This window comes from Oxyura jamaicensis, chromosome 2 (assembly GCF_011077185.1).
Source record: "Oxyura jamaicensis isolate SHBP4307 breed ruddy duck chromosome 2, BPBGC_Ojam_1.0, whole genome shotgun sequence".
NCBI lineage: Eukaryota > Metazoa > Chordata > Aves > Anseriformes > Anatidae > Oxyura > Oxyura jamaicensis.
The window spans coordinates 123,806,396-123,834,267 of NC_048894.1; the positions used below are offsets into that span (position 1 = coordinate 123,806,396).

Genomic DNA, 27,872 nt, shown 5'->3' on the forward strand with positions numbered 1-27,872 from the left:
TAATTGGACATGGCTTTCCTTTCTGTGGGATGGCTCTTTTGTTACACTCCTTCACTCTGATGTTTAACTATGATATTGTTATATCATTCCTTCCAAGGTCATTTGGATTGATAGAATGTGTTTGTTCAAAGCTTTCGAAGAGCCAACTTCGACCTCTTCCGGGACCTGCTTGGGATTATTTCATGGGCTAGGTTGCTAGAATGCAAGGGTGCTTGTGAGAGCTGGGCTACATTTAAGCAGCACTTCTTCCATGCTCATGATCGGTGCATCCTGAAGAATAGGAAATCAGAGAAGAGGGGCAGGAAACCTGCGTGGATGAGCAAGGAGCTCATTGATAGGATCAAAAGGGAGAGGAAGGTCTATGAAATGTGGAAAAAGGGCCTGTCCTCTTGGGAGGATTATAGACATGTTGTCAGGGTCTGCAGGGACGCAACGAGGAAGGCTAAAGCCCACCTAGTGATGAGGCTTGCCAGAGAGATAAAGGATAATAAAAAGGGTTTTTTCAAGTATATAAACAGCAAGAGGAAGACTAAGGATAATGTGGGTCCCTTGCTGAATGAGGGGGGGGGGGGGGGGGTATTGGTCACGGAAAACCCCCCGAAGGGCCAGGGGTATAAATGTTTTTTTGCTTTAGTCTTTGCTTCAAGGACACTCCCCCGGGACTCCTCGCCTGTGGCAATAGGACAAAGGGTCTGGGAAATGGAGGGCTCCCCCCTGGTGGATGTGAGAGTGGTTCGGGAGCGTCTGAGTGGGCTCAACGCACACAAATCCATGGGTCCTGATGGGATGCATCTGCGTTTGCTAAGGGAGCTGGCAGATGTGATCGCCAAACCGCTCTCTATCATCTTTGAAAGATCCTGGAGAACAGGTGAGGTGCCTGAAGACTGGAGGATAGCCAATGTCACTCCGGTCTTCAAGAAGGGCATGAAGGAGGATCCGGGAAACTACAGGCCAGTCAGTATCACCTCTGTCCCTGGAAAGGTATTGGTGCAGCTTGTTCTGGATGTCATCTCCAAGCAATTGGAAGAGAAGAAGGTTATGGGGAGTAGTCAGCATGGATTCACCAAGGGGAAGTCATGCTCGACCAATCTTGTTGCCTTCTATGATGGCATCACCAGCTGGGTAGATGGGGGGAGAGCGGTGGATGTCATCTACCTTGACTTTAGCAAGGCTTTTGATACTGTCTCCCATGACATCCTGCTAGCAAAGCTGAGAAAGTGTGGAATAGATGAGTGGACGGTGAGGTGGGTTGAGAACTGGCTGACTGGACAAGCTCAGAGGGTGGTGATCGGCGGAGCAGAGTCTGGCTGGAGGCCTGTGACTAGCAGTGTTCCGCAGGGGTCAGTGCTGGGTCTGGTCTTGTTCAACATCTTCATCGACGACCTTGATGAGGGAATAGTGTCTGCCCTGAGCAAGTACGCCAACTACACAAAGCTGGGAGGAGTGGCTGACACACCAGAAGGCTGTGCTGCCATTCAGCGAGACCTGGACCGGCTGGAGAGATGGGCAGGAAGAAACCAAATGAGATTTAATAAGAGCAAGTGTAGAGTCCTGCACCTGGGAAGGAACGGTGGAAGTATCAGTACAGGCTGGGGGACGACCTGTTGGAGAGGAGCTCTGAGGAGAAGGACCTGGGGGTCCTGGTGGATGACAGGTTGACCATGAGCCAGCAGTGTGCCCTGGTGGCCAAGAGGGCCAATGGGATCCTGGCGTGCATTAAAAGGAGCATGGCCAGCAGGTCAAGGGAGGTGATCCTCCCCCTCTACTCTGCCCTGGTCAGGCCTCACCTGGAGTATTGTGTCCAGTTCTGGGCTCCCCGGTACAAAAAAGACAGGGATCTCCTGGAAAGAGTCCAGCGGAGGGCCACAAAAATGATATGGGGCCTGGAGCATCTTCCCTATGAAGAAAGGCTGAGAGACCTGGGTCTGTTCAGCCTGGAGAAAAGAAGACTGAGAGGGGATCTTATCAATGTGTACAAATATCTGAGGTGTGGGAGACAGAAGGATGTAGCTAACCTCTTCTCAGTGGTTTGTGGGGATAGGACAAGGGGCAACGGCCGCAAGATAGAGCACAGGAAGTTCTGCACCGACATGCGTAAGAACTTCACGGTGAGTGTGACAGAGCACTGGGACAGGGAGATTGTGGAGTCTCCTTCTGTGGAGATATTCAAGGCCCGTCTGGATGCCTACCTGGGCAGCCTGCTCTGAGAAACCTGCTTTGGCAGGGGGGTTGGACAAGATTATCTTTCGAGGTACCTTTCAACCCCTACAGTTCTGTGATTCTATGATTCTGTGATTCTGCTGTCATATGTCATATTTTTTGGCTGCTCCTAATCATTTTCCATTAATAAATTTTCCAGAGTAGTTTAGTAATTACGTATTAGATCAAGTCTCATATTTGTTAGTATGAACTCAAGAATTGCTTATCCTTTTATGTATTTGCTAATTTGTTGCTCACAGAAGAACTCATTAAAGGCATAAGTTTTGGGTGAGGCTTTCATGACATCTACCTAACCCACCATACAGACTGAATTCTATTAGCTTTCTCTCCAGTGCAGTGACTCAATGAGTGGCTCATTGCATATACTCATTATTGAGCATATTATGGCTAGTTAAGGGAAGGGTTTAATGATTTAAGCTCTTGGGGAAAACTGACTGCTTTTCAAAAGGAAGATTTGACCATGTTAGTATTGCGTGCATCATTTTGATCCTTCAGTGGTTCCTGATGCCCCATTAATGTGGCATTTCTGCATTAAAGACTTATGTTTAACACTAGTAATGTAATACAGAAAACAATCTGTAAACACTTTATTTCAGCATTATCATTGCCTTTATTGTTTTAATAAGCATAGGGTTAACATTTGGGATTTTTCTTTCTTTCTTTTTTTTTTTTTTTTTTTTTTTTTCTTTGACTGAAGCTCTAAAACTATTCAGCTGCTTTTAGAGCCCAAAATGTTGACAGCAGAATATAAGTCCCAAGCTAACAGGCTTCAAGAGAAAAACACTAATCAGCAGGGAAAAGGAAAATTACATTTAAAATTTCATTTACATAAATTACAGCTTTTCTCAGTGTTTTCACTTATACTTTTTGGAATGTGTTTGCATTCTGGCTGTGGAAACACACTGTCATTACTGAGTATGCAGGTACATATGTTCATGGAAGGAAAGAAAGTTGCAAGCGCCTCAGGCGCTTGTGCATTTGTAGTATTAAAATGTAAAATGTAACTACCATGTTGTCCTGGACTGTAAAAAATATCCAGATAAGAAGATGAAAAGAATGACCATAGCCAGATGGGACTGAATGTCTTTCATTCTAAACCACAAGAAAAAAAAAAAAAAAAAAAAAAAAAAAAAAACACCTACCACGGAAAGTTTATTTGAGCTGAATGAGTCTTGCAAAATAATGTGAGTTTTGTCAGATAAGAGCCTGCAAAGCCACCCAGTACTCCAGTAACCTGCATCTATGGACTAGACATTACATACTAGATGGATTTTATGGATAGTCTTTCCAGAGTTTTATGGAGAACATACTGAAAAAGAGTAACCCAATAAGAGAATGGTGAAAGGGAAGGTGGTCTGGTTCCTATTAGTGACTGAGGTCAACTTCATGCTGAACTCAAGAAAAGAAACTCAAGTCTTTTAGGTTTTGGTACACTGTTACCAAAATGTGAACAGAGCAGTAAGTTACATTCAGGTCTGTCAAGCTGTTGACTGAACTGAAGGCTAAGTCTTTACCTGAGAGACATTTTCATAGTGCTTGAAAATAGATGTGATGAACCTTGATGTCTGTGTGAAAAAACTGACTTTGCCTAAGAAATATTTTTATTCCACCTGGGCTGGAATGAAGGGTCAGATTGGAAAGGCCAGAGAGAGAAGAAACCATTGTAGATGACAGTAGTGGGGGGAAAATAGCAAGGAAATAATGAAATGGAAAAACTGATTGAAAACAGAAAACATGAAAACATTCCTATGCTAGAAATGGTAAGATGTATTTTTTGGGTGGAAAGGGACAAGACAGTTGACAGAGACACCTGTATTAGCTGTTCCTGAAAGAGAAATCAGTCTGTTTGCCATAACATTTGCTACTTTTTCAAAATAAACTTTTCACAATTTGAAAGGCAGAGATAGAAGGTTATCACAAGACTTCTGTTGCACATCTGGATTCCATACGTCCTGAGGGAACACGACTCAGCCTCATGTGCTGGCACTGATGCTAGAAAGACTGTCAACTGTACTCTACGCATTTACATCCACGCTCTTGTGCTCAGATAAATTTTCCCAATATTGTACACTTCTGAACTATTCATTTACTGCCTGTGTTGTGTAAAGACAATATGTGTATCAACAATTTAAAATATCATTTGTTCTAATTACAATAAACCACCCTGGAAGCTTGCTATTGCTGTATTTTATTTCATTTTGCTATTGTGTACAACTTAATGGCTAGTTCAGACTTCTCTAGTCTTTTCTAGTCTTTTTTTTTTTGAGGGAGAAGGCACAAGCAGAAGAATGCAGGCAATTTAATACTTTCAGACCAGAAGTCTTGGCTGCTAATGTTCCCACATTCTTCATACCAGATAATGTTATAATTACACAACAGCTAAAAAATATCTGAGTGAATTTCAGTAATGTTGCGATATGGAGGAGAGTGGGTTAGAGAGCTAAGTTGTTAGTTGTAAGGTATTCAGCATTTTATAATACGTCCGCTTATGGACACTTGACCTTATGAACACAGTAAACATCAGAGTAAATTTAATGTAGGAGGTAGCCCTGGTACAAAGAAGAATCCTGTGTGCTGCTAGTGTATAACGTAGTTGTCTAAGGCTAGCCATGTTTGTCTAGGACCTTGCCCTTTTTTGTGCCTCCATGCTGTAAAGCAGTACTTGTAGACACTTAATAAACTCTGCTGACCTCTTGTCCTAAGCATAAGTATTTATAACCTCTTTCAGGAAGGATCAAGCAGAGTTCTTCTATAAGATATCTGGACTATCTGTCTCTTTTTGTCATGTAAAACTACTCTGGCTCTAACCTGGCATTCACAGTTCCCTCTACGAAGCATGAGATCTGGGCTGTCCCCAGGTAAGCTCCTTAACTGACAGCAGCTTCTGCTGACCACTGGCACCCAGTCCTGCTCCCTGCCACCCTCTCTCTCTCTAGCATGATGAATACAGAACTGATGCCTGAACAATGGCTTATCTTCAAAGTGGGGAAGTTTGCCCTCCCACTCCACCCCCCTGCATTGTTTATAGCCTGATTGTTTTTAGTCTTGTGGTTAAAGCGTTTCCTGGGAGATGTGGTTTTTCTTGCCTGCATGACAGGAGTATATTGCACTTCATCTTCCTAATTGCTGCTCATCTTTTGTGTGAAAAAGAGAGGAGGAGAAGAAATCCCCATCGGCCCTTTTAGAAAGGCAGCCACAGCTATAGAGCTCCTGAGACTGTCTCCTGCACAGCTTTCAGGGACCGTGGCTGAGGCACTGGAGAGAAGGAGTTCCAGTCACCGAGTCCTCTCAGGCTGCTGCAGTGGTGTCGGTCACTCTGGGCTTCTCATATTCTTTAAGGTCACAGCATGATATCCATTGAATTTAGGGTGGATGAGATAACGCTTGATTAAATAAATTCAAGATGCAGTTATCGTTGGTACTATATTTCTTGTTTTTCAGATGCTTGCAATTTTTTTGCATCTAGCCCCCAGTACTAATTGCCATCTGAAGCAGAAAATGTTAACAAAGGAAGTGGATGTATGTTAATGCCCAGAGGTGTGGGGTTCAGTCTTGTGCTGAAATTAGGACTATCATGAATGTCTCAGATCCTTTGTGTTTTGCTTGTGTATTTCTGAGACTCTGCTGGTGTGCCTCTACCGAGAGATTTAACAATGTTAAAGAGAGATGTCTGGGACATCATGCTACTTTGATGCTACAATATACTATTTACACCCCTCCTGAAGACCAGTGTGTAATGTCAGGTCTAGGAGTCTGGCAGTGCTGAACAGCTTTACATTCCACCCACTTTTGCTGAAGCTGGGAACTGCTGGTCTAGAGTTTTGTTCATCATCTAATTTAGGGAACTGCAAAAAGGCAAACCACACAGATGCAGGCTTTCCAGACCTCCCTTATAATATGGGATTTCCTGTATTGTGCATTCAAACAGTACATCCTGTATATAAAGCACACAGGAGATAATTTTTTCCATATTTTTCTTGTTTGGCTCCTATCTGTTCTTCCCATGCTGCAGCTCAGAGAATATAAGCATTCAGAGTGAGACATCAAGAGAGAGGGAGTGAGGGCTCCAGCATTCCTATTTTAATATTTTAAATCTACCATCACTATGCGTGGTGGTGGTGGTGGTGAAGTTTCTGTAATTCAGTGGAATTTTCCATAGGCCTTTCAGGTCTGGTACAACATCAGTGAACATTTTCTTACTTGTGATCATTGTTCATGTTTTGTTTTGTTTTGTTGTTTGTTTTTTTTAACTCTTCTGTAATATAAAACCTTTTCTAGGGGACAGAAAGTCACAGGTTTATTCCTTCTCTTTGATGATGCATTGAAGTAGGACCTGAGTGGTTCTTTTGCTCTTCTGGCATCAAGATTCTTTGGTCTAATGGAGAAGTACATGCCATGAACCAGTGGTACATGAAATTTTAGTGCTTATTATAATTTCTTGTTTCCTTAAGAAGTTAAGAAAATGCTGTGTATTAAGTAAACTTAGACTGGGTGGAGCGAGCAGGAACATCTGCATGTCTTATGTTATGACTCCCCTAGCAGTCATCTATAGTGCTATATAGCTCCAAAAAGTCTCTCAAGCATATAGATGGTGGCGTTCCAACAAGCTGGAACTGCTGGCTACAGCTGATGTTTCAGCAAGTCATTTTATCTGCAGCTGCCTTCATCTGTTGCTGACTTTAGGGAAGAATACTGAGTGACCTTAGATTTTATTTGCTGAAGGAGGGACAGAATCCCAAAGGATAAGAAACCAAAGCCAAAAGAAATTTATTTTTTTATTATTTTTATTTTTTTAAAAGGAAGATAAAATATAAATTCTATAAGAGAAGGCTGCAGATACAAAGAAGTCTTAGAAGAGGTTGCATCAGAGATGCCTTTTAAGTCCATGGTGGGACTCATTGCATGGAGTTGTATTCAGCAGGATGATCTCCTTGAATTCAGCCACTATGTTATAATCCACTACTGACACAGATTTATTTAAATGCTTATTCTATTTCAGAAAATATTCTGAATTATTACAGATAAAACAGTAGTGATATAGCTGATTATCAGACCACAAATACATATTTTAAAAAAATTGTACTCACCTTTCCTCAGAACTCAGAACATTTATTGTGACAATCAACTTATACTTGTTATCTTTTTGTGTGTGTGACATACCTCACAAAAGTTTCAGCAACCAGAATGGTAGCTGTCGACTTGCTCAGTTTGGTGTTAACTTTGCTTATCGGTGTATCTGATCTGAAAGGGAGTCTCTAACTTCACAATCCTGTTTTATTTGTAAAATTGAACACAATATTAAAATGTGTTAGAGGGAGGGATTTCAATTTACATTATACATCAATATCATTTAGCTGTCACTTCAGCTACTGCACTTATCACCCTATTCCTTTCACCATCAAGGCTCAGTCCAGTGAATGGCATTTCCCCTAACCCTTTTCCCTCTGCTTCTTCATTTTATTTCTCTGATCCACTTCAAGTGAATAATATTAAATTATCTTCAATATTAAGTGCTAACTTATAAATGAGGGCTCAATTAGTTGGCTTTAAATTAGGACCTTTGGGGTTTCATCAATGAGAAAAATACATGGCTTATATTGATTTGTGGGACAAGGTGATGTATATGTTCCACTGGATCTTTAATGGCAATGAGTTTTATCGCTCCATTCAGCACATATATAATTGATGATGTATGTTGGGGATGGGGATGGTTATGGGGTAAATCTTTCTCTTTTTGTCCATTTTATAAATTGAATTTATAATGGCCAGGATTCATTCAAAGTGTTGGTTTTATTGCTTATGATAAATATACCTGCACTCAGAACTAGAATTTATAGCTCACACTTCATAAGCAAAAAAAAACTTGCCTATACTTAACACAGATCATCCTGGCTCATCCCTGACATATTAGGTTTTGGCACCTATATTTCTTTCTGTTTTTAACAGTATTACAGTGCATATTCAGACATCAGCTCCAGAAGCATTTTCTCACTTTCTAATTATGTTACTGTCCAGTAAAACTGTTTTTGGAACAAGATGCTTAAATTGTTCTAAAAATCTGAACACAAACTGAATTGAATAGCCATAGCCTTCCTGCTAAAGTCAGGAAATCATTTTGTCTTGAAAGGTGACAGCTCTATCCATTAACATTATGAAAGGTTTCCTAGAGACAACATGAAGCTACAACATAAGTCATGCATTTGTTCAGTAATGCTCTGGTTCAAAGTGTAAACAAATAATTTGGGGTGTGGTATTCTTGCTGTTCATAGCAACTTTTTTAATCACTACCTCTTGCTTTAGACTAGGCAAGCTGCCTGTTAAGGCTCGTTTATTGGTCTTTTTCATTTCACAGCTAATTTCACACTGATATCACCTCATAGCCACAAAGAGCCATTCCAGCCAGACTTTAGAGAGGTGAAATTCCCAGCAAGCCAGTTAAGCTAAAACTGTCCCATGAACTTGCCTACAGCACCTCCCAGTAGGTCCAAGATAGCATACAACACTTTCCTAAAATCAGGTAATTCCTAGCAGTAACTGGAAAGATCTTGCATGATCTTTTTGATATTAATTCATTTTATTCTTAACCAAGCTAATTCCACTACCTTAAAGATGTCCAGTTTTCAATTTCTCCATGATACTCACTTCCAAATGAAGCAGTACCCTCATACAGTATTATCTCCCTCTCCTTCATCAAGTTTGCCTCTATGGCATGATTCATTTCTGATGCCTATGAGGAAAACCTGGAGAAACTACTTCCTGGAATCAATTTTTAAGTATGTAATATTGAATCAGAAAGACCATGGAACAATGTTATAATTTTCCTCATTCAAACAATGAACAAAAGAATATACAATGACTACAGTTCATATTTATGGCCCATGCTGATTCAGCCTGGGTAATCCATGAATGTACAACTTATGAATTGTAGTTGAGACCTTAGTGAATCCTTAGTGTTTACTACAGTAACTGCTGTACATTTTTCCTAAACTCCTTGTGTTACAACAATGAGCGAAGAGTGCCTTCCATGAGTGTATATTCAAGGTTAACAAATAGTAGTAGATATCTGTACACTGGGCCCATGTCAAGCAAAGGAGTACCTCAAGAAGCTGATATTTCAGTAAGTTGTCTTCAGGAGGGATGGGGTTGTCCTAATTACTTTCTTCTTCGAGGCAAGTGAAACATTTTAAAGACATATTGACCAAGTTAGGCACACATAAAAGGTCTTTGGAGTCACAAAGAAGAAGAAAAGCAGTTATAAATATAAATCAAAGAGACTCCACCAGCTTTAGAGCAAAACAAAACTGGAGAAGAAACCAACATGAGAGAGAGACTTCAAGTTGTGGAGGAACTGAGCCCAGAAAATGGACACTGAAAAAATCCTAACCCATGTATTGCTCAAAACTAGTCAGGGAAGGATGATGAGGTAAAGTGGCAAGTATTTCATTCTCTTGTTTGGTTTGAGTTTGATGCCTTTTTGTTTTCCTTCCTCACACATCTGTGAATATCTTATTCTGCTTGAAGTGATGTTTTACAGTTACAAATTGTCTATCTGTAGGCCTCGACTACATGCCTATGGAAAATTGAATTTTGAATTAAAGTACCAACCAGGTATGAGCTACAAAAAGGATAAGCTTAAACTGGTGGGCAGCTTCAACACAGAATTCTAGTATAAAAATCTTCATACATATATAAAAAAAAGAGGTTCAGAAGTAGGGTCATTAACTAGAATGAATTGCATTATGTACAAAAAAAAGTGCCTGACCAAATGAGCTTAACTAATCCATGATACATGGGAGTCTCAGTCATTTTATAGATGTTGCTGTTTGGCTGTGTGGTGTCTGATTTTCGCCATGCTGTGAAAATTCTAAAATGCATAGACATAGACTTCCAGAAAGATACATATGAAGGAATACAAAGTTTAAAGTGTAATAAACCACGAGAAATTATTTTACTGTTCTATTTTATTTTATTTTATTTTATTTTATTTTATTTTATTTTATTTTATTTTATTTTATTTTATTTTATATTCTTCTTGTCCTTCTCCCTCACTGACATTCTCTTAATCAATTAGTTAATCTTCCTTAGCTATTTTCCTGAGCGTCTACTAGATGGCATTCTGCAAGATTTGGAAAAAATCAGAAGGTTGATGAACTAAGTTTAGCTCTGTTCCATTTACTTTTGCTCATATGAATCTTTCTTTGTGTCTCTCACTTAGCATTGTGACTGTTCCAAGGCTGTTTAACAAAGCTAAGCTTCATTTAGCACATACACAATGAAGGCACATTTGTATCCTTTCAGTTTTTTTCCAGAAAGTTGATGCCACTTAATGGTGGTTGAATATAATAATATCTGTCTCTGGGTGGATTTAACATCAAAATGTGTAAAGTAGCATGAACATCTGATTAACATATGGAAATATTTTTTAAATAAGGCTTTCTTTTCAAGTGCTGAAAGTTTCACAGTCTTTATACTGTTTTATGATGCTGCGGTAGCAATTCCATAGTTATAACTATAATCTGCTTTCACATTTGATTTTTAAAACCCTAAACCTTCTGTATCTCAGTTTTGAGAAACAAAAGTATTGACTATGACATTTTTCATGTGTGGTCTTTAACAAGAGATGGAATGTATTTATGGGAAATAATGTGATACAGGAAAATGTGAAATTTTGCATATTCAACTTTTTTTTTTTTTTTCTTCTTTTGAAAAAGCTTCCAAACCTAAGATAATGAACACAGACTGCTGTTTGCATATATATAGAACACTGGATCATATAGCACTGTAGTATGCCACTATAAAGAAAATTATAGAGAAGGGTCATACTCTGATATAAATATTAATTTTTTATGATTATACTTAACAAAACAGTAACACAGAATGTCCAGGTGAAAAAAAAAAAAAAAAAAGTTTATAGAATTTTTAATAAATATGTTCTTATTTTTAACCTGGCATTGTTACTTCAAGTGAGCAGAATAGGTTATAAAACTTTGTTTTCTTTCCCTCAGCTGAATTCAAAGCTGAGGCAGGACTAAGCAATCTTAATCTTAAACTATTCTAGTTGAGATCTTTGCTCTGAACTTGCTCTGATTTGCTCTGAACTTGAATGGATCTGAAACATTTTCAGCAGATCGCTCGCTCAGTCATGATGTCTACTTACAAAAATGGACAGAAAATAAAAGTGCATTAAAAGATATGGCAGGAAAATGTGTGAAAACGAGTGAAGTATAGAAAAGAAAAATGCTAGAAAATAAAATACTGTGTAGGAAAGGATTTAAATACATCTAGCAAGTCCTCTTTTGCAACAGTGATATATCCTGTTTTTAGGTAGCCCTTCACTTTTCCTGAGTTTCCTTTCTTTTCCACACCAGAACATGTGAAGTTCTTCATGTTTCAACTAAATTTTCAGTGCAGCAATAACAGTACTTCATCAGCTGTCTAACTGGTGGAATTGAGAAAGTCATGAAAATTCACCAGTTTTTTATACCTTCTACATACATTTCTGGCACTGGTTCTATAGCAATCGTGTTTGTAGAGGAGGAAATGGTCATACCACCAAGACTGCTGGAGTCCAAGAACTGTTTAAACTACATGCTCAGACTTATGGTTTAATTTTTAGGTAGTCCTATGTGGAGCCAAGAGTTGCACTCAGTGATCTGTGTGGGTTCCTTCCAACTCTGGATATTCTGTGATTCTATGAAAAAACAACAAATAACACATCCTCTTCTACCTCCCTTCTTTCCAGGCTCAACTTAACTCCCAGATCTTCTACCTCATCACCCTGAGTAGTGCGGGGAAATGGGGAATGGAAGTTGGAGTCAGTCCATAATGCTTCATATTTGCCACTCCTTCCTCGTGATACTGTTCCCCTGCTCCAGCATGGGATACCTCCAATGGGATGAATTAATGCAACATGGGTCTTCTCATAGCCTACAGTTCTTCAAGAACTGCTCCTACATGGTCTATCTGCTCACATGGTCCAAACTGCTTCAGCATGGGTACCCCATGGGTGGCAGCTCCCCCCAGAGCCTGTGCTCCTGCGTGGGCTCCTCTCCACGGGCTGCAGCTCCAGCCCGGGACCTGCTCCTGCGGGGGCTCTCCATGGGCCGCAGCCTCCTCCAGGCCACATCCACCTGCTCTGCTGGGGGCTCCTCCACAGGCTGCAGCATGGAGATCTGCTCCATATGGGACCCATGGGCTGCAGGGGGACAGCCTGCTCCACCAGGGGTGTCTCCATAGTCCACAGGGGAACTTCAGCTGCGTGCCCAGAGCACTCTGTAGAATAAACAAGCTCAGAACTTAGTGAAACCATCATATTTGAAATGACCCGGGTTACTCAGTAGTTTATGGTGACAGAATGATACATGTGATAGGGGAATGAGGCTGAGAGGAGTTCTGTTTGATTTCTTTCTGTCCAAAAAGCTGTGATGGAAAAAAGTGGACAGAGTGGCACAAAGCTACAAAGGTGTTTCTTATAGATTCATCTATGTGTTGTTGTTGTTGTTGTTTTTGCTGTTGTTGTTTTTGTGTTTTGTTTTAAACACATTTCCTTCTGAAAACCTTAATTTAAGTTTCTGGAGATTTCAAGTACCCAATGGATAAGATTCCTACAAGGTATACTCCAAATTAAGTTACATTTTTATTGTTATTGTGCTGTCTTTACAATGTCTACAAATCAGTAATGGGCAATAAATATTGGTGTTTGGAATCCATTGATCCCATGGCCCTCTCCTTACCTTGTAGGCACAGGATTGCCCCAGGTTACGGTGAGCAGAGGTCTGGAGTGGGATGGCATCTATGCAGTTCTGCACCATCCATGGTTCAGGCATGTACTGTTCAGCTCTTCCCTAGACCTTTGTTCTCTCCATAATTCCTATATCCACCATCATGTTTTCTCATGTTCTCTCATGCCCCTCATGTTTTCTCTTTCTTTCTCCTTCAGTTCCTTCATCCTTTTCAGCTCTGTTATGTACCTGAATGAACAGTTGGTTGAGATGATGAGAAGAATGGGTGAGAGGGGAACATGAAAGTTAGGGAGAGGCAAATTATTACTTCTCAGTGTGCAACATTTATTAGTATGCATAACTCATAATAGTGTTCTGTTGTTATTCCCAAATTTCTGAAGCTTGTACCACTGCTCTCAAGGTGTTCCCAGCTTTCCAAAAACACACGAGCCTTACATTTGAGTGGTTTGTGGCAAATTTGCTTTTTTACAATGGTCTCCTTATAAGAGCAAATGAGAAGCAGCAGCTCAGATTACTTCAAATTGATATTTATTTATTTATTTATTCATTCATTATGAAGACTGAGTTACAGGACTTTGAGTACCTGCCATCTAGGACTGTTGCAGGGAAAAAGTCTTTTCAGGGAGTTCGGAATCAAAACCACAGGTATTCACAGTACAGCAGTGAATGTTTTAAATAAATGCTTTGGGTTAGTCACCTACTACACCACAAAATCATTTTATTTAATATAATACAAAAAACAGAAGCAAAAACAACAAGGAAAGGATGTTAATGGTGATACAGGCTGAGAGAAATGTTTTTGCTATTACAGGACTGGAGGTAGATTTGGATACTGGCATCCTGTATGGAAACTTGTGCTGTCAACTGTCTGACTGAATTCATAGTAGAGTAGGTAAGTAGATATACTGTGGTTGACCTTTATGCAAAAATACCTAAGACATGGAATTAAATTGTGAACTGAAATTGAGCACAAGTTACCAATATTAAAAACACTATGGTAGTAAATTAAATATCTTGAGGAAAACAGACATTCTATATTTTAAACAATAATTACAGGTTAATTTAAAAGTGCATTTATGGAAAGGAACCTTACTGTGGTGTTTGTTCACAATAATTTTAGTAGTGAAGCTATAAGCATTTCATAACAATTATATAGGAATTACTCATGGTATTTAATGTCTACTTTCTTGTTCACATTTTCTCTTTCTTTCTTTCTTTCTTTCTTTCTTTCTTTCTTTCTTTCTTTCTTTTCAGGTTGTGTAAAATAAGATAAATATCAGGGATCACTCTACAAGCTTTTGCAAATATTAAGGGTGTATTTAACATTTAAACTCTTCATGTAGACAATGAAATCCTGCTTATTTTAGAGAACTTTCTTAAGATGGAATAAATTGCCCTCTGGAAGTGTCTGTGTCTCTTCATATTGACTGAGGAGACAAGAGAGCTAAAGTGCATTTCACCATGGATGAATCAATAATTGATCTGTTATGAGGCAACAGATGTAAGCTCCAACCCTATAATGAACTCCACACATGTAGTTGAGGTGGAACACATGGCAGACTAGATCTATTGAAGATACCGTTATGAGTCTAATGGCATATTAGGACTGTTTTAGTTAAACTTCAAGGAACCTGTTAGAACTTTTCTTCTTTACCCAATATAGTCTGTTACTGAATTGTAATAACAATAAGCAGGATGTTGCAGTGTGTGTGTTTTATAGCCCAGCAAATGTGCATTGGGTGGCACCAGACTCTTTTGCTCATGGTTGACAGAACAAGGTAATTGTTCTTTCAGACTGTATATGAAAGTGTAAGAGATAAAATTACAATGCTTCTTCTTGTCTGCAAACTGAAGTATTAGAATTTATAACCTCTGGTTTATATTACAGTAGTAGGTCAATGAACTGTTTCTGTAGAAGTTGACTGCACTAAATGGGGTAATCTCTACAACAGCAGTTTTTCATATCTTTTTCATATCTTTTTTCATGTCTTTTCATATCACATCTTCAGAATGCTTGGTGAAAGATTCATGTGGTACAAAAACTAATGAACGTTCCTAATTCAGTCTCAGAAACTAAATGTAAAACTTAAGTTTGTGTTATATGAAAATTGTTAGGAAGACAATGTTCTTAAAACTGGGCTTAAGTGGGCCTGTTTGATTGTTTACCATGCAAACTGTAAACTATTAATCTTACAGGTTTTATGGCTCTTCTTTATCCGTGATATAAGCTTTATTTATTTATTTATTTATTTATTTTCCAAAGAGATTTAAACCTGTCCCATCATCCCCATTACCTCTTCTGCTTTGTCTTGTTTCTTCTGGTATATGCAATCACAGCTGTCAGCTTTATGTTGGTTAGCTTGCTTCCTTGCATGTAAATGTTCCTTTTATACTAGCACACTGCCTGCCTCAGTCTCTTATAAAATGACTGAATATAGCAAATGATTGTCCCTTTCAGGTAAATTTCAGGGTCTGACAATTTTAATACACAGTGTTATATTGTAGTTGTAATTCAGATCAGAAGGAATTAGTATCGAGTCACACTTCATTCTCTGTGCTTTTTGTCCATATACTGTTCTTTCACTTTTTTCTAGTCCAGAATTGTTGTGTCACATCTTCTTTGCCCTTGTCTACCTCTCTTACCTCTCAAATATTAGATTTTATTATTATTATTGTTATTTTTTCTGCTATACTGCCACATGTTTTAAGAATCCCAGACGTTGAGTAGCAAAACTGCCAGAATTTGCACAGTTTCTGTGTTTCACTTCAAACAGTCAGTCACCAGTGGGTTAAGTACCAAAAGAAACTGTGTAGTGGTTCACACAGCTTGTGGGTAAGTGATAAGAAAAGCATGTTGTGGCTACATAGAGACATAAATACTCAAAGGTGTGCAGCAAAATGTTGGAAACCTCCCTTATGTTTGGCAAGCACAACTTCTATTCAGCTGTGTTCATATACACAAACATGCCAATGCCCAGTGAATATCTCAAATCCACACCAAGTTTTCATGGATGTTATGTTTGCATTCAGGTTAAAACTCTTGTTGACTAAAGAAGAGACTTGGTTATTCAGTCCTCTACAGATATTAACATACAGTCATTGAATGTATTTCTGATACTCACTTTTGTGAGAGCAGGATAGAAAAAGCAGCAAAGCAAGAAAGAAAATTCACAACTCTCTGTGAAGAGCACAGGTACCATTCTTAGGGGAACTAGAAAAATTATCTGATTTGATTTTGAAGCTTAAGTAGCTTTTGAAAACTAAAAGCAAATTACACAGTATAATTTGTGATATTTATTAATTATTTTGATTTTAAAACCCTACTAATTAAGAGGAAAAACTGTCATGTTCTTTATAAAGAGGAATAATAATTTTAAAACATTTTTACTTTTGTAGGTTTTGTAAAGTTCTCAAATAAATTTACTCCAAAAATAGGAGTCTAATCAGCTTAAGGGCTCTAGAGTAATTTAAAATATCATTGGAAAAACTTTGAAACATTTTTTAATATATTCTTCTTTCACACATAAAGCAAATGTAAAATCAACATATTAACCTTTTAAACTCAGATATATTAGTTGAATAAGAAGCACCACTTGCATCTCTGATCGCTTGTTTTCACACTTAAAAATCAACAAATGTTTACCTTAATTTTGCCATAAAATCGTATGGTATTTCTTAAGTGAAACCATCAATAAATGAAAATTTTAGTTATTGGTTTGTATCAAAGAAAATTAACATGCATTTACTGTCAAGGATAATTAGAGTTAGAAAAAAAAAATCCAGACCAAGTTGTCCCCATTCTAAAGCCACTGTACTACAAAAGAAATTATAAATCAACTACTTTGTCTTTTTACAGCAAGCTAAAACTAACGACTTTAAACTAAACAAGTAAGTTCTGGGAAGTCTTTTATGATTAATAGAAGAATCCACCCATCGTTCAGAACTCCAATTGTTCCACTTACTAGATTTGAAAGAAACTATCAAGCATTAATATCTTTTTTTTCCAGGCTGGAATCATGTACTGAATATAATTTCAACAGCTTTGCAACCACTTCTGCATAGTCTCATTTGTTATGGAGTTATATGTTGTGTAATTAAAATGTCCCTGTCTCTTTTTTTTTTTTCTTTTTTTTTTTGGGGGGGGGGGGAATGGAGTGGGGTGGGGGAGAGTGCAACCAGGTGATGCACATGAGAAAAACTTTTTAGAATTATTTCAATATCATTTTGCTCAATTATGTAGAATTAGGTGAATTGAAGAGCTTACATTTCTGACAAATAAAAGGCATTAGCTTGGACACTGGGGAACTTAGGTCACACTTAATCTAGATCCTGAAGACAACCTTATTTGCTATCACTGCTGTCACAGGTTCCAGCATGGATGAAAACATTCATTTTACTTTAAAGTGAAAATCAGTTTTCTTCCTCCAAGAAAAACTTTTCTTCTGATGACATACAAAAGTTTCCTGTCTCCATAAATGCGTAATAATACTGGACACACCCAGATAAAATAGTGTCGAGGTAAGAGACAAGATACATGCATGTCAAATTTAGCAATTTGTAGCCTCAAGTCTGAAGTCTTACAAGCCTGATCAGAGCAACCATAAAACAAGCTTGTCAAGTCATTTCTAGCTCCTCCTAAGATGCTGCATCCTAATTAAGATGTCAGTAGAGAGAACTTCAACACTTACTGACAGATCTATTAGTCCAGGGAGGACCATATCCATATAGAATTGGATTAAAAAGGGTCTTTCCCCAGATAGTTTAAGAACTACTATTAAGTATGTGAAATGCAGATAGGTGAACTACATGTAGTCAAACACCAGCTTTGATTTCTTAGTGTGATTTTCTAGGGCTGTAAATAACAGGAAACAACCTTATTCTAATGCCAGGAAGTTCTCTCACTTATAAAAGCAACATTTCAGGGCAGAGGTATCTCAGGCCACTCTAACTGCACTACCACAGGAACTAGGTAGCGCGATGCAGGGACTTTTTTAGGCTGCTCAGAAGCCTAGCTTCCAAAGAGAATAGCAAATCTAGGTAAAGTTTGTCTTCACAGTTTGTCTTAGTGTGACCCTCTAAGATGTGAAGGTGATCAGTGGGTCACAAACACAATTGCCAAATGCTTATTATATACTCAGATAGCTGCACGTTTTTATTGCAAAAACCAGTCATGTGATCAGAAAGAAGATGCAAAATAAAGAGTCAGAGACACTTGTTCACATTGACAGGTAGGTTGGGCCTAATTACTCACAAGAGAAAAGGTGATCATGAGATCTGTGACTCTTCTGTATCTAGCCACTAAAAATGGCTATGGTTCTAAAATTTATTCAAAATAAAATCCTAAAAAATCTTGTTGAAAAAAAAATATGTCCCCTTTGAAGCATATCTCATGGCCTCAAAGGTCTAGACAGAAATGCAAACTGTTCCTAGAGATGAAATTCTGATCTCACAGGCATCAAGGAAGAGTCAGCCAGCCAGAGTGCTAGTTTCAGGAGTTGAGGCAATTTAAATTCAGAGTTTCAAAGCCTAAGACAATTAGCCAAAGGGATCTGTACAAAGCCTAGGGTTTGAAACAGATTGTATGCTTTCAAGACCTAGCTGACATGAAAGCATGAAGCATTTATTCAGTTATTTATCCAAGTACAGGAAACTTAAGGAGACTGTCAAATCTGTAACATTTCTCATGTTTATATCTATATTCCAAGTGTTAGACCTATATGCAACATTATACCTTTATGGAAGGAAGGCAGGAAAGCAGGAAGGTGGGAAGGAAGGAAGGAGGAAATCTTGTGTTACCTGTTATCATTCAGAGATATAAAGTTATTGTTCTCACCAAATGACTGGGATAGGCTGAAAGATTAAAATATGATTGGTCAAGGAATCGGACTACTTCTTAGATAAAGAAAATGAACATTTTATAGACAAATGCTTAATTATATCTTTCAAACAACAAGTATAAAGTGACCTGCACTAGGAGCAGAACTGATCCCTAAAAGATATAATCTTTGAATGTGGGTGTAAATAACCATATATATGTTAAAATAATAATTTTAATTTTATGTGTTTTTTTGTTTGTTTGTTTTTTTTTGTTTGTTTGTTTGTTTTTTGTTTTTTTTCAATGAAATGGAAGAAAAAAATAGCTAGAGTACTGTAACTGTAATTTTCAAATCATTTTTGAATGGATTATTTCTACCAGTTTGGATTAGTTTAAGATTACTGTACAAAGCTAGATACTTTCAGTTCTGCACTAGTAAGGCACTTGATCATAACTGATTTGCATGAAGTTTCCAAGTGGTTCAGAATCTACATTTTTCCCTCTCTTTTATTTAATGTTAGTAATGTCATTTTTGAAAAACTTTCAAATTCATTGTGCATCAAATTTTTGGTTTTTGTGTTTTTCTTCCATGCACTCTGAAATGTCCAAATCATATTTTTAAAATCATAATCCTATTTGTTGATTGGGAATGATTTAGCACCATAATGAAATAATTATAAAGTGCTCCATAAGGACCACATATGGGAATTGACATCAAAAGGCATAATATGGAATTCATAATAGCATATAAAATATATATATATTAGATCAAATAGACTCTTTTCCATGAAGCTTTTACTCTAACACTTATAGTGAATAGATAATATTGAAAGGCTCATTAAATGCTTGATCCTTGAGCATCAGAAAGAATATTCTAAGCAGAAGATGAAGGCATTGCACATTCCCACAACAGAGCAGTATGAAATCATTCTTCATTAAAAAATATGTAATGGTCATAAAACATAGGAATGCAGTAGAGTAAGGGTCTATTTGTATTAATCTCTTATATATATGTATATGCACACATATATATATAATAGCTTCAGTTTCAATTTCAGCAAGTGAAGAATATTGAAAAAAAGGATATATGGTGTTGTCTTGTTGCATTTTCTCCACCTGCAATACAGCCTCTGTGCTTGATTGTCCTCTGCTTCCAGTGGCTTAAAACCAGCATAATTTTGTTGATGGTATTGATCACACTAGATTTCTCCCAGGTACCAAGGAAGTGGATTATTATTATTATTTATTTTTTTTTCACCTCACCAGTTACACTTATTTTTTGCCATTGAAATTCTGGAGAGATGTGACAGGCATCTATCTTGCAGTTTTGCCAATGCAGTTGATCATGCAGTTGAATTATTTCCATGACTGAAAGGGAGTAATTCCTGCTTAAGAATACTATACAATAATCTGCATGTAAAATGTGATAATCCTACTGCTCATAAACACAGACCCCCAAAGCTAATTTGAGATGACACAGATTATACCAATGTTTTCTTGACAAGGATAAGTACTATGGAGGATGCATAAACTATCCCATAGTTTCTGATTATGTAGACAGCATATGCAGTGTAGTTTCCATGAACAAAATATTCATTTAAAGCATTCCTTTATTGTGAAAAGGTGATAGACACATGCAATCTTTTCTAAAACTGTTTAGCAGTAAGAATCTCAAGCTAGGGCTTAAAATATCTTCATATATTTATTTGTTCTGCTACTATCGGTGTATCTTGGGTGGGTGACTGAGACTACAGCTGCAATTACCTGCTTGTTTCACAATGGTGCACACTGGGGTCCTGCCAGAGCATGCTACAGCTCGGTCTGCACCACCCGTTTCCTGGGGAACCCAAGGAACTCTGTTCCACCCCATCCCCCCAACTCAAGAGTTTAGAAACACCTCCCAAATTGTTATGTATGGCCAAAGTCTGAGAGTATTATTATATGTCCCAACACAGAGGCAGCATGTGCTAGCACTCATTCTTGATCCCAAACTCTAGCACTTAGCCCAGGCTGCTACATTTTTTCTCTGCACATGTAATGAGCCTGAGTGGAGGCTCATTCTGCTGCTTCTGCCAGCCGAGCTACAATATTTGAAACAAGGATCTCTAGTAAAATTGCAAGGAAACATAGGATTTTCTCCTGCTTGAATTGCTTGATAAATCAAGAGTGTTGGATTCCCTATTTCTCACTTCCTCCTATCTTTTAGCAAAGGTACACCTCTGTATCCAGCTTTTTACTACTTACAAATCTTCGAATTCCAAACTTGCTTTCAAATCTGCAAGAAGGCAGAGAACCTGAGGTAAGAATATTCTTTAGCAGCACAGCTCTGAGGCAGTCACAGCAGGACTGCATAATTTTCACTGAAAAATATAGATGAGTATGTAAAACTAAATAATAATAATAATTAAAAAAATGTATGTGATCATACATGTGACAAATGTATTATGTCTAATTAAGGATGTAGAGATATACCAATTCTGGCATTTCTTAACACTTATATGCTTAGCTTTGCAAATGTGCAGTGATATTTGCTGAAGCTATTATTTCTGAGTACTGTAGCAACAACCCGAGTTGTTAAGATTTACATTGTACTTTGCCCTACTGATACCTAAACACAGATTAAAGGGGGCCAGAGCTCCAGAGAAACAACAGACTAAGGTAACATCTGTAGTAAGACCATTATAAAGTAAGAAAGGAGAGGCACAAGATGCTAGTTGTCAAGAATTGTTTGTAGGACTTATGGGAGTGGTAAACATTAAAGACAGATTTTATATTGGGAGTTCATCCTAGTCAGAAGATGGGGCATAGATCAAAGGACAAACACATCAAAAGGACCTTTTACATGATAACAAGTGAAAGCTGGGTCATAACCAAGAAAAATTCAAAATAAACAGCTAAAATTACAAATAAATAAAGAAAAAAGTAGCTATGCCAGAGCTATGCTATGCACTGAAGGAGAAGCCAAATGGCTTGTTATTGACATATTAGAGTGAGACCTCCTGGGTCATCAGAACAGTCTCCTTGTCACATGACTCTCACATGATGCAGACAAAGTATTTACAAATGTCTTGATGATGGACACCTGGGGTTATTTTTCTTTTGTTCTCTCTTCTCTATTTCAAGACTGTTTCATAACCATATTTCTCAGTGTGCAATGTATATTTGGTGCTGCCAGCAATTAAATGATCAGTTCTTAACATAGCAAAAGTATTTTCAGCCAATAATTACTGAGCTGCTGCTGCTGACTACTTCTAATGTTCTGTGACCCCTTTTTTGAAATATTTCATTATCAGAGTTTGAGGAATATTAAGCTCAGTTAAATAAGCCAGGCCACCGCTGCCTTTGATCAAGAAATAAATTATGCGTTCTGTGTTCCCCATCTCTTTTTAGAAATTCTTCTCAGTCCTACTGAAGTTAATTTTCTTTATGATCCTAATTACTGCCTTCTGTCTTGTATAGCAGCATCACTTTTGCTTTACCCATTAACATTGCTGCAAATATCCATCTATGAATAGCTGTCAATTAGTGTGACATTAGTGTTACCAGGAATGTATCTTCTACTGAATCCTAGGATTGCATTTTGATGCACCAGAAAGGTGGCTTACAGTTTTTCTCTAATTAAATAACACATTAAGGTTTTATTCCTTCCCAGGTCTGGAAGCTGTCTACAAGTAGATTTCTAGTGGACATCCCTGGTTAGTCCCCGTGACAAGGCTCTGCATGATTTCTGTAAATCTAACAAAATATGTGGAGTAGCTGGGGGAAAGGAAAGGTCATGTCCTTTCTCAGATCAATCTTATGCTGTGCCACATATAACTTCTCTGCAAAGCACATAGCAAACTAAATATAAATTGAAAGGAGCTTGTACAATTGATGCTTCTCATGGTATTGCACTTATAAAAACATGCCACTATACTGAAGAAACTTGTAAGCAAGGCAGGAGGTGAGAAAATGATAACTAGGCTGTAGTATAAAAATCAGGACACTGAAGACAATTCATAAAATCACAGAATGGTTTGGTTTGGAAGGGGCCTTAAAGATCCCCTAGTTCCAACTCCCCTGCCATGGGCAGGCACACCTCCCACCAGACCAGGTTGCTTAAAGCCCCATCCAACCTGATCTTCAACACTTCCAGGGATGGGGCAAAAACTTCTCTAGATAACCTATTCCGGTTACCATCCTCATAGTGAAGAATTCTAGTATTTGTCAAAATAGAAGCAAGAAAGATGAAGTTTTAGAATTATTGAAAACATGCCCTGGACATGATTAACCTTGTTAACCAGCCTCAGAGACTACTGAGAAAGTATATCTGCTAGTGAGGATTCATACTGTTAAGTGTAACCTTAAAAATGTGTTTTCCTTTTATAATGTTATTCTAACATCCATCCATTTGCAGCTTTAATAAATGTAGCATTTTACCTTTAAATCTTTACATAATTCATGTATCTGACATGCTAGACATGCAAATCACTTGAGCACAGAGGATCCATGACTCAAGGATGAACAATCCAAACTACACTTCCCCACTTAGCTGTGATTTCCCAGGAATTCCTTGGCCAACCCATCACTGAGCACCAAATGGAGGATTGCTTGGAGGATTGCCTAAGATGATTCTTTCAGCATCAACCTGAGTCTTTTTATTATTATTATTATTATTATTTATTTATTTTTATTTTTTTCCCAGGCAAAATAATATGAGAGAACCTAGGACTTTTAGGTCTCCATGATCTCCCTTCTGAGATTCCTGCATGCATGATCTTCAATTTTTGCACTAATCTGTTATACCTTCAAGTATTTTTGTGGTTTCTCTATGATCTCCAGATCTCTAACTCCAGTGTCTTCTCTAAAATCCACATTATTCTGTAATTCCTGCTGCTTTCTGTCATTAGCATAAGATAGAGGTCATTCTACTGACATGTTTCTTTATTTAGATTCAGCTGGACTGTAAAGGTATTGGAGCAGGAAGATACCTATCAGCAAATCATTTTTATGTGTTCACAAAGCTTTTGCTAAAATTTTAATTCAAAGAGATTTGTTCATTAACCATCTGCATCCTTAAAATTGTCATTTAATTTAATATAATTTGAAAGGAATGGAATTCACGCCATGACAGTCCAGACAATTTACCTCCATTGTTATCTACTAATTAAGGCGGGTGCACTGATGAGGATGTATATCATTTTGGACTTTTAATTGCTATTTTACAGGCATCAAGAACTCACTACTGCTCATAAATATCAAGAGTTTCTTATAGCACTCATCAGCACAAGTCTGAAAACACAATATCCAAAATGATGAAAGCCAGAAAAACTATTACCAAGAAGCAGCATTCACTGTGCTCCTGATTGTAAATATGTCTGAAGTTATTTTAAATATGAAAGTGTATGTACAATGTCATGTAACTAGTATCCCTCTCCCTAGCCAGAATACCCCTTAGTGAATGGCACTTTGACAGCACATTGCTTTCATTGCCGAATTAATTTTTCTGAGTTCATCACTCTGGAATCAAGTACCATTGTTCTGAATAGAGCTCCTCTCAGATTTCAAAGTCTCTAAACATAGGAATTTCATTGCAAAATAAACAAATAAATATATAAATAAAGCTTAGATTTTTTTTAATATAAATTTTCAGTGAAATCATATAGACCTTTTGTATGCTACACTTGTCTATATTAACATAGTTATTACAGATATCTCAATTTGAGTGATAATAAGTAAAAATTGGAAGGGTTGATTCTTACATTCTTCACTGGGCCTGTTCAGCCTGGAGAAGAGGAGGCTGAGGGGGGACCTCATCACAGTCTACAACTTCCTCGCAAGGGGGAGTGGAGAGGCAGGTGACCTATTCTCCTGGCTCAGCTTAACACCTGCAGGAATGGTGTTAAACTTAGGCAGGGGAAGTTTAGGCTGGACGTCAGGAAGAGGTTCTTCACCAAGAGGGTGGTCACACACTGGAACAGGCTCCCCAGTGAAGTAGTCACTGCACCAAGCCTGTCTGAATTTAAGAAGGAATTGGACTGTGCACTTAGTCACATGGTCTAAAATTGGGGGTAGACCTCTGCAGTGCCAGGAGTTGGACTTGATGATCCTTATGGGTCTCTTCCAGCTCAGGATATTCCATGATTCTATGATTCTATGATTCTATCCTACCCCTCTCAGACTATTTCATTAAAATGAGCCAGATGAAGTACAAAGTACATTCTTCAACTCAACAGCTAATCTATATGAGGAAAATAAATATTGCCAGGTTCCATTTTCTCAGGCTGGGCCTGACACATTCTGGTCATGATCATGCTACATAATGATATTCTAGTACCCAGAACAGTGTACAACTGCCAGCTGATAACACTTCCAGGGCTGGCCTTATGCCCAAAATCTACATGGGAAATATTTGGGTTAGTAACAGCTGATCCAGGCAAAAAGAATAACAGTGACTGCCATGAGAATTTAATCATTTAGACTATCAGCACCCTGACAATGTTCAATTTTATTCTTTAGACGTCAACATGGCTGAAGTTTATGGATACTTTGGAACCAACAGCATAAACTTAACAGAATTCAGCAGGGCTGGGGTGACAAATCCTAAGTACAGATCAACCTCTACTACAAAATGTTTATGCTGCCATTTGCTTGTTAAAATGGCTATCAGGGTTTAGTTCAAACCTAATTAAACTAAAAGGGAGTCTTTCTCCTGACTGTTTTTGAAGAAAGAAGAACTTCAGAGTTTAAAATGTTACTCTTCTGTGACACGTTCATCCTCCTTTGTCCTCAAGGACATCCCTGGTCATCTTTAGAATAGTCCATTTATTCAGTAAGAGTCCTTTCATTCTGCTTGTGTCATCATACTGCTCTGCCAGAAGCTTCTCTTTATATCTCATGCTTATCTGATTTCAGTTTTGCTTCTGATACCCATACATATGCCTCATAGATGAAGCTTTCAAAATTCCAGCTGGGGTTTCTGTCCTTTTTTCACTGGTTAAGCAGTTCACCTACAGCCAATTCAGAATTTTGCTATAATATTATCACCCAAAGAACAGCACTTTCTCTTTGTAACACTTAGCATGAATATTTAGTTACTCAGATTACTCAAAACAAGAAAGTGGTACTGCAGTGAAAGACAACTCCAACCCTAGAGTTTGTTGTTTGAGTGACATAGCATGGGTTTATGCTGGCAGGCAGGGAGGTCCAAAAGAATGGGTTAATGGAATGAAAGGAGGCTAAGGACCTAACAGCACAACTCCAAGTTTTGGAGACTTCATTCTGGGCCAGTGCTAGTCAGGTCATATGGATTGAATGTCCATTTGAGGCTAAAGCAAATTAAATGTACTCCTGGTCTTCCAGCTTAGTTCCATCCAAAGAAATTCAATTTGTGCACTCCAGGATGACTCAGTGATGGTAAGTGGGGACAACTGGGACATCAGTTTCAAAGTTTACTCTGGTTCAAACTAAAGTCCACCTATAACTTCATTATCTGGGCCAAGAAAGGGTCTGAAGATATATTAAGAGATTTTATACAAATGTTTAACAACATTTCAAATTCAACATTACAAATGTCTGCAGATTAATGTAGACAATGCTAAAAGCAAGCAAAAGCCTGTAATATTCACCTGTTTGATAAAAGTGAACAACTACTTGTGTTGAAACACCGTTACAAAGAAGAATATAGGATGCTGAAATCAAAACAGCAAGAAAGAATAATTCTAGAATTAAAACATTAGAGAAGGAACATAGAACTGAAGACCATGAGCTGACTCTAAAAGGCTCACATCTGGTCTACATTAAATTATAGTTGTGAATCATAAAGTTTCAAGCAAATATTTTTGAAGAAACTGTTTTTTTTAGGGGAGTTGAATATAGATTTGTACTTTACTGACTTAGTATATATATAGCACAACAGGTTATAAATAACACATAAAACAAAAATAAAGAGTCATTAACATTTTTGTCGTCCTTGATCCACTTAATTAGGAAACATCTGTGGTGTAGTCAGTGTTCTTTTCCATAATTGCTTAATATGCAACAGGATGATACAATGCCAAAATATGTCTATGAGAGATTTTAGCTCATCAATTTAGTGTGCATATGTTTTAAATGTTTTTAAAGGTGTATTTTCATCATACAAAGATGAGCAGTCATTGAACGCCAATAAGGTATGTCAACTACTTTTTTACTTTTTTTTTTTTTTTTAATACAATTTTAAGTGAAAATAAAGTTAAGAGATGGTTTATACAGGGATGGTTTGCATAAATGAAATTGGGATTTTTTTAAAATTGATAAAGGTTGAATTTCTCTTTTAGGAAGGTTTTGTATCCAGGTATAGTGACACATGAGAGTTTTAAACCTCCTAAGTCTGCAAAGACTGATACAGACAATAATGTAGATTAGAAAAGTTTCAAAATTAAGTCTGAATTTCATATTTGTCTGTTGAAGCATGAACACTATACATTTTTAAATATACTTTTTCTACGGTTATAGTTAGTTAAAGAAAAAAATTACATAATACTAGATAATGTCCAATGGCAGAAAAAAAAAAAAAAAAAAAAAAAAAAGTAAACTTTTGGGTATTCTATCCCATGTGTAAATGTAAAAGAGAATAAAAACCAAAAGAAAACTTGTTAATGAATACAAAAATGTAGGGAACAAGCTTAGGGTGTCCAAGCTTGGCTGAAAAAGACCATGTCAGAAACAAATCTTTTTAAAGAGTGGATTTATTTATTCCCTAGCAACAACTGTTGTTCCATAGCAAAAGCTGTTGTTTTGTTTGTACTTTTATATCCTTTAAATATCTTTATAAAAATGAACTATCCACCTAAAATCCTTGTAAATCATGGCTTGTCAACTTTATGACTTAACAGTCTGTTTGCATTTGAATTTGTAATTTTGATTGCCACATCATTTCTTTTTTCTTTTTTTTTTTTTTTAAAAAAATTCTTTTTCTTTTTCCTTTTCTTTTTCTTTTTCTTTCTCTTTTTCTTTTTCTTTTTCTTTTTCTTTTTTTTTCTTTTTCTTTTTCTTTTTTCTTTTTTCTTTTTTTCTTTCTTTTTTTTCTTTTTTTTCCTTTTCTTTTTCTTTATTTTCTTTCTTTCTCTTTCTCT

The 27,872-nt window shown here is 37.4% G+C and overlaps 1 long non-coding RNA gene across 1 annotated transcript; it reads right to left on the bottom strand.

The window, feature by feature from the left end:
* Window positions 1-2,794: 2,794 nt before the first annotated feature.
* On the bottom strand, window positions 2,795-24,793 carry LOC118163088. The gene is made up of 4 exons (XR_004748841.1): window positions 24,645-24,793; window positions 13,772-13,775; window positions 11,866-11,873; window positions 2,795-2,805 (listed from the first exon to the last, which is right to left on the bottom strand). It is a non-coding gene; the product is annotated as an uncharacterized LOC118163088 (long non-coding RNA).
* Window positions 24,794-27,872: the final 3,079 nt, after the last annotated feature.